Source organism: Apium graveolens, chromosome 2, assembly GCF_009905375.1.
Source record: "Apium graveolens cultivar Ventura chromosome 2, ASM990537v1, whole genome shotgun sequence".
Taxonomy (NCBI): Eukaryota; Viridiplantae; Streptophyta; class Magnoliopsida; order Apiales; family Apiaceae; genus Apium; species Apium graveolens.
This window is the reverse complement of record NC_133648.1, coordinates 191713824-191720581: the sequence shown is the minus strand read 5'-3', so window position 1 is coordinate 191720581 and position 6758 is coordinate 191713824. Positions and strand designations below refer to the sequence as shown.

Below are 6758 nucleotides of genomic sequence, written 5' to 3'. Positions count from 1 at the left end.
CTTGTTATTTTCTTAGCATTGAACGATAGCCACATCATTGTTACATAGGTGCATAATTTTAAGTTAACTAAAAGAGTATTTGTGGGAACGAATCTGATTTATATCTTATCCTACTTGCGAGCGCGTATACTTGCGTGTAATTTTAGCGCGTGTTTTTGCCCTAACAAGTTTTTGGTATCGAGGACTCAGTGTTAATTTTTAGTTTATGTGCTTGTCATCAGTGGTCGTTAAAGTTCATTGACTCGGATTCTTTTACTTTCACGTTTTACTTGTTTGTGTTTCAGGTACTCATTACAATGGGAGATCCAGCAGTAGCAACGAAAGCGTTGATGGATTATTCTCAACTAAAGATCAAGGATATTCAATCTAGCATTGTCAGGCCAGCTATCGCAGCTAATACCATTGAGATCAAGCCTGGCATAATTCAGATGGTACATAATTCAATTCAGTTTGTGGATGCTCGAACAGAGGATCCTAACATGCATATTATTGACTTTATTGAGATCTGTGACACTTTTAAGTTCAACAATATTTCTAAAGATGCTATAAAGTTGAGGCTTTTCCCATTATCTATGATGGATAAAGCTAAGTACTAGTTGCATTCTCTATCAGCTGGTTCGATTGCTACTTAGGAAGATCTTGCTCAAAAGTTTCTCACTAAATTCTTCCCTATGGCAAAGACAGCTGCAATCAGGAATGCTCTTACTCAATTTATGCAGCAATCGGGATAATCTCTATGTGAAGCTTAGGAGCGCTACAAGGAGATGCTTAGGAAGTGTCCTTATCATGGAATGCCTGATTGGATGATCATCAATTGCTTCTATAACGGGTTGGGAGCACAGTCAAGACCCATGCTCGACGCAACATCAGGTAGAGCATTATGGGCAAAGAGCTATGAGGAAGCTTATGATCTAATTGAACTAATGGCTGCTAATGAATATCAGTATCCAACCCAGAGATTTCCACAGGGCAAAGTAGCAGGAGTTCTTGAAGCGGATACATCTACGACTATCACTGCTCAACTAAAGGCGTTGTCTATGAAGATCGATTCTCTGGCTAACTATGGTGTTAATTAGATAACCAGAGTTTGTAAGCTGTGTGCAGGTTCTTATGCCCCGGAGCAATGCGCTATATATAGTGAATCAGCTCAGTTTGTGAGCAACTTTCAAAGATCGTAGCAACCAGTTCCAGACACTTATCATCCTGACAACTGGAATCATCCTAACTTCAGCTGGAGCAACAATCAGAATACGATGCAACAACCATTCCTGTAGTTTGGAGAAAAACTATTCAACCCTCCGGGTTTTCAGCAACAATTTGCACCAAGAGAATAACTCCAACTTCAACAACAAACCCATGGTGCAGGTCAATATTCCAATGAAAAATCTGAATTGGAGGAGTTGAGGCTTATGTGCAAAACCAAGCTCTTATATGCAAAAGCCAAGCTATTTCTATCAAGACTCCGGAGGACTAAATAGGGCAAATTGCTAATGCCTTATTGAATCGACCACCAGGAACGCTTCCTAGCGATATAGAAGCCAATCCAGGAAAGAGGGAAGTTGAAGAACAGGTGAACTCCATCACCTTGAGGTCTGGAAAGGTCACAAGCCCCCAAATTCAGCAAGATGAAGAACCTGAAAAATCTCAAGTTTCAGAAAATGAAGTTGTGGTTGAAGAAGAAGTGCTGAAGGAGGTTGAGGTGGAACCAAGGAAGAAAACTGTGGAACACACTCCTCTTGAGGGTAATACAGGGGAGAAACAGGTCTATCCTCCACCTTCTTTTCCTAAGAGGTTTGCAGAAGCAAAAGTTGGATAAGCAATTTGTTAAGTTTCTGGAGGTGTTCAAGGAACTTCATATCAACATACCTTTCGCTGAAGCTCTTGAACAGATGCCTAGGTATGCGAAATTTATGAAAGGTATTCTCTCTCGAAAAGTGAAGCTCGATGACTTAAAGACCGTTGCTCTTACGGAGGAATGCAGTGCAGTTCTGCAATGGAAATTGCCTCCGAAGCTTAAGGATCCTGGAAGTTTTACTATTCCTTGCATTATTAAAAACTTGTCATTCGACAAATGCTTGTGTAATTTGGGAGCTAACATCAATCTGATGCCCTTGTCTATCTTCAAGAAGCTTGGTATACCTGATCTGAAACCGACATACATGTCATTGCAACCAGCTGATCATTCCATCGCTTATCCACGAGGTATAGTGGAGGATGTCTTGGTAAAGGTGGACAAACTCATCTTCCCTGCTGATTTTATCATTCTGGATGTCGAGGAAGATAAAAAGATTCCTATAATTTTGGGAAGACCATTCTTGGCTACAGGAAGAACTATGGTCGAAAAGGAGAGCTTATGATGAATGTTCAAGATCAAAAGGTCACTTTTAATTTGTTCAAGGAAATAAAGTTACCCACAGATAAAGAGTAGTGCTTTAAAGTAGAGTAGGTCGACTCTGTCGTGAATTCGGAGCTTGAGTAATTGCGAAAGTCAGATACCTTAAAGATCCTTCATAGGGGTATCAGTTATTGAAGATGAAGAAGGAGCAGAGCAACTTCATGTTTTGAATGCACCTCCGTGGAAGAGAAAGTTGGATTTTCCATTCGATTCTCTTGGGTTAGCAGAGCTGAAAATTTCTCAGGAGCATCTCGAACCGTCGATTGAAGAAGCTCCCACATTTGGGCTCAAACCGCTGCCAGATCATTTGAGTTATGCATTTTTAGATGCACCCGATGACAAGGGCTTGGGATATATTTTTGATGATGTAGAGGTTGGCCGGAGGGATCCTCTAGTGCCTACAGAGGGTTCTTCTCATGCGCACCAGGCGGTTGATAAGACTGGTGTTGGTGATGCACTGTACAGGCAATTGACTAGGCGTATGGAGGCCATGCACGACATTCACTGTAATTTTGCTGCATATTTGACACACACTCTCGGTACTGTTTCCCGAGACACTGCTTTCGAGGTTGATTGGCCACCTGATCCTCCACCTGAGGAGGGTAATCTTCCTGACAACTAGGTATGCCTGAAATCCTTAGTATTACCTTCAATACGGACATTGAAAATTTTAAGTTTGGGGGTGATAATGTAAGGATTAGTAATGTGTGTTGTGTTCATATAGTTCATATAGATTCATATTACATGTTTAGTTTTAGTTCATTCATATTTTTGCATGATTGTTAATTTAGGACATATTTGTTTGCATTTTTATTTATGTTATTATGTGAGTCCATATAGTAGCATTTGCATGCATATAACATGATCCCTTAGGTTGAACTATTTCTGATTTATTGGTTGATGTTCATGTGAGTGTAGTGATGACGAATAGAGGGATGTTTAAGTCCTAATGAATTGATTTGCATGCCAGAAACAAATATTTTCACAAAGTCTTATAGGGTCGCTTTTGATCAAGATCATCATCATACTTGTTTGTTGTTGAGATTTAATCACTTGGTTATATTTAGAATTTATGATATTCCTGTAATGATGTAAAAACACTGATTTTTTTAATTGGAGAAAAATTTGGATTTCATTGCTAGTTGTGAATAAGGCTAGGCGTCAAATGGCTAGTAGCCGACTCATATTTTTATGAGTAGTCTAGGGTGGAATGAGATGGAGCCAAATGCACTCATTCATAAATTCTTAAAAAAAAAGAAAAAACAAAGAGAAAAAAAGAAAAAAAAAAAGAAGAAAAAGTATGTGTTTATGCATAATTGATCAAGAGTGAGCTCTTTAATAATAGAATTATTAAGTTCTAGGGGACTTTATGCCTAGTGACCTAAGGCTTTTATAGTCTGGGATCCGCTAACCTAACGCTCGCTACATGGGTATTATTGCATAAGTCTTTTGGGACCTCATTTATTGCACGGTCAAGTAAGAATTTATGTTATATGTTCAATAATAGCATAAATCCTTGTATAACTCTAGTAGAAAGGAGGTGTTGTTAGTCATTATTCGTTTAACGTCCATTCTAGTTATAAACTTGTGATTGTTTTGATGATAGATAAGTTATGATTATAGATCTAGTATCCAGAGTATTTCTGTTGAGCATTCACACACATCGCACATTTCTATTTTGTGAGTTGGTTTGTGGGATTTATTCGAGCTGTATTTTGAGTCATTGCATTCATAGAGGCATCGGCTTATTCATTTGGTAATGGTTATTGTTATTCCCTAACAATACAACAAGAACTACAGAAGGGGGTTGAATGTAATTCTGGCTTCTTTTTCAAGATTTTAAAAACAGTTCTTAACTCGACATATATATATGTGTTTTGATTTGCAAAGTGCGGAATGAAAGGATTAAATAAATTAAACACAAAGTAATAAAAACACAAGTCTTTAAAACTTTTTGGTGGATTTGAATGTATCCACCAGATATATATATATATATATATATATATATATTGATTTGAGAACTCCGTGAAGCTCAAATTGGCTGACAACTGCTTTACAAGTTGAACAAACAAACTATAGAGAAATTCTTGACAAGTGCAGCTTTTTCTATTTTTCTCCTAAAATATGTTTGCTTAGTTAGGTTTGTTCTACTAGCTACACTTGGTTTATATATCACCAAGTTTACATGGTAATAAGACAGGATAATGAAACAAAACTTATCAAGTCTAACTCCATGCTGCTTCATTACTCTATTCCAGCATCTTTGAAAATCTTCATAACTTGCATGGAAGTGGTAATGCTTCTTTCTTCTCAATTTCCTGCTAAACAGACTGCCCAACGCATGTGACTGTATTGTCACTGTCAACAGATATTTGAATTGATCATCCGTCGGGAACAATCTTGTTATCCGTCGGGTAGCTTTGTTGATCATCCGTCGGGTAGCTATTTGACACTTGACTCCATTTCACTTATGCAGAATTACAAGACATCTCATATTTACAATTAATCAACCTATTCTCCTACAGAATCTACAAAAGGTTGTTTGCAGAAATGTGCTACAATACTTATTATTAAATAATGTGGCGCCCTCCAAACCCGGGTCAAAATTTTGGGGTCCACACACACACACCTTATTTATAACCTGCTTATGACAATAATAAAGATAATAATATTATGCAGTGACCCTACTTACCAACTACCACAGACCGCAACAGGTTAAAGTATGTACACAAGCCACACACACACACTTATATTACAACGCCCAAATCCCAACTATTTAAACTTACAACTGAATATTAAACATTATTATAAACTTTACAAACTCAAACTATTCCAAAAGCTGTCGGCTAGCTTAACTCGATCAACCTGGACCCCTAGTGCTAGGCACAAAACACGCGCTAATAATTCACGCAAGTATACGCGTTCATAAATAATATAGAATGATTTCTAGTTCGTTCCCACAGAGACTCAGACTAATTATACTTAATTAACACTCACTCACCAATGTATGATTACTTCTCAATGTCAAGACAATAACACTTAAAGTTGATTAACTACTTATTAACTACAATTAACTACGAGAATAAAACATTTAATTTATTACTTGAATTAACAATATTAAACACACATGAGTTCATAACTTCATTACTACTTCATTCAATAGTCATTGTTATTACCCTTAGCATGTAACGGTGATGATATTAATCGAACAATACGAAACTGATAAAAGCCAACTTTCGTTGTACTAGTACAATTCTACCAAACATCCACAATTAAGATAGAAGTTGCATAGGCATCAATTATGTTGAGACCCTATATGTCAACAGAATTTGACAACATAACGATTTAAGCGCAAGTTATTCATTATGATTACACAGGGCAAGTAAAACGGTTAGAGTTACCCAATAATCATGCATATAATACATGAACCTATACTAGCATGGCAAGTTCTAAATCTCAAGATTCACTGTCGCTTCACAAGAGATTAACATGCTATCTTATATGTTCGTGATGCACATAAGACGAATAAGCACAACCTATACTATATATCATACAATCATCACACACCAAGTATTAAACAATTAACTAACGAAATCCATAGTAATTCCGCTACGACCCCATGATCACGATTAGCCCATGATAGAACTCATCGTCACCATGGGTTCCTACGAAAACATGATAATAACACGACAATATAAACTAACTAACTATTTATTAAAACCAGAGTACATCACAAGAGTATTAAGGTTCAAAGTAAAGAAAACTAGCATCCACTGTTACAACGAATAAAAGAATCACAAATTAACGTATGCTTCCTCTTCTTGATTGCGGTGTGCTAAAACGGTCTTCTTTCCTTCTCTCCTTGCTCCTTTCTTGATGATTACTTCGTGTTGTGAAATGTCTATGAAGATTACTTATATAGAAGTCCACAAGAATCAGCCGTCTCAGAAGTCCAGTAGAACACGACTTAATAAAAATCAGAATTTAATTTCCCGACTCTGGGCGGCCGCCCCAGCTTCCCAGGCGGGCGCCTGGCAGGCTTCTGGAATTTTTTTTTCTACTCGTGATTTTGCTGAATTCTTCACACATTCCCCCGAGACTGATCCCAAGTACTTCCCTAGGCTTATTTTGATGAAATCTCCCTGAATACGCAAGTTACACCCTGAAATGCAAAAATTCTCGAAAACGCATCAAATACACAAAATACTTGATTCCAAAACATCAATTCAAGCCATTATAAGACATTCTAAGTGGTATAAAATGCCACTTATCACACCCCCAAACTTAAATCGATGCTTGTCCTCACGCGTCACAGACTCAAAAAATAAAATAAAAACATGCATGAATGCAGACTACATGAAAT

At 37.3% G+C, this 6758-nt stretch overlaps 1 non-coding gene across 1 annotated transcript; it reads right to left on the bottom strand.

Annotated features, from left to right (window-relative positions):
- Positions 1-686: 686 nt before the first annotated feature.
- Positions 687-793, bottom strand: LOC141709325 (small nucleolar RNA R71). The gene has a single exon (XR_012569909.1). It is a non-coding gene; the product is annotated as a small nucleolar RNA R71 (small nucleolar RNA).
- Positions 794-6758: the final 5965 nt, after the last annotated feature.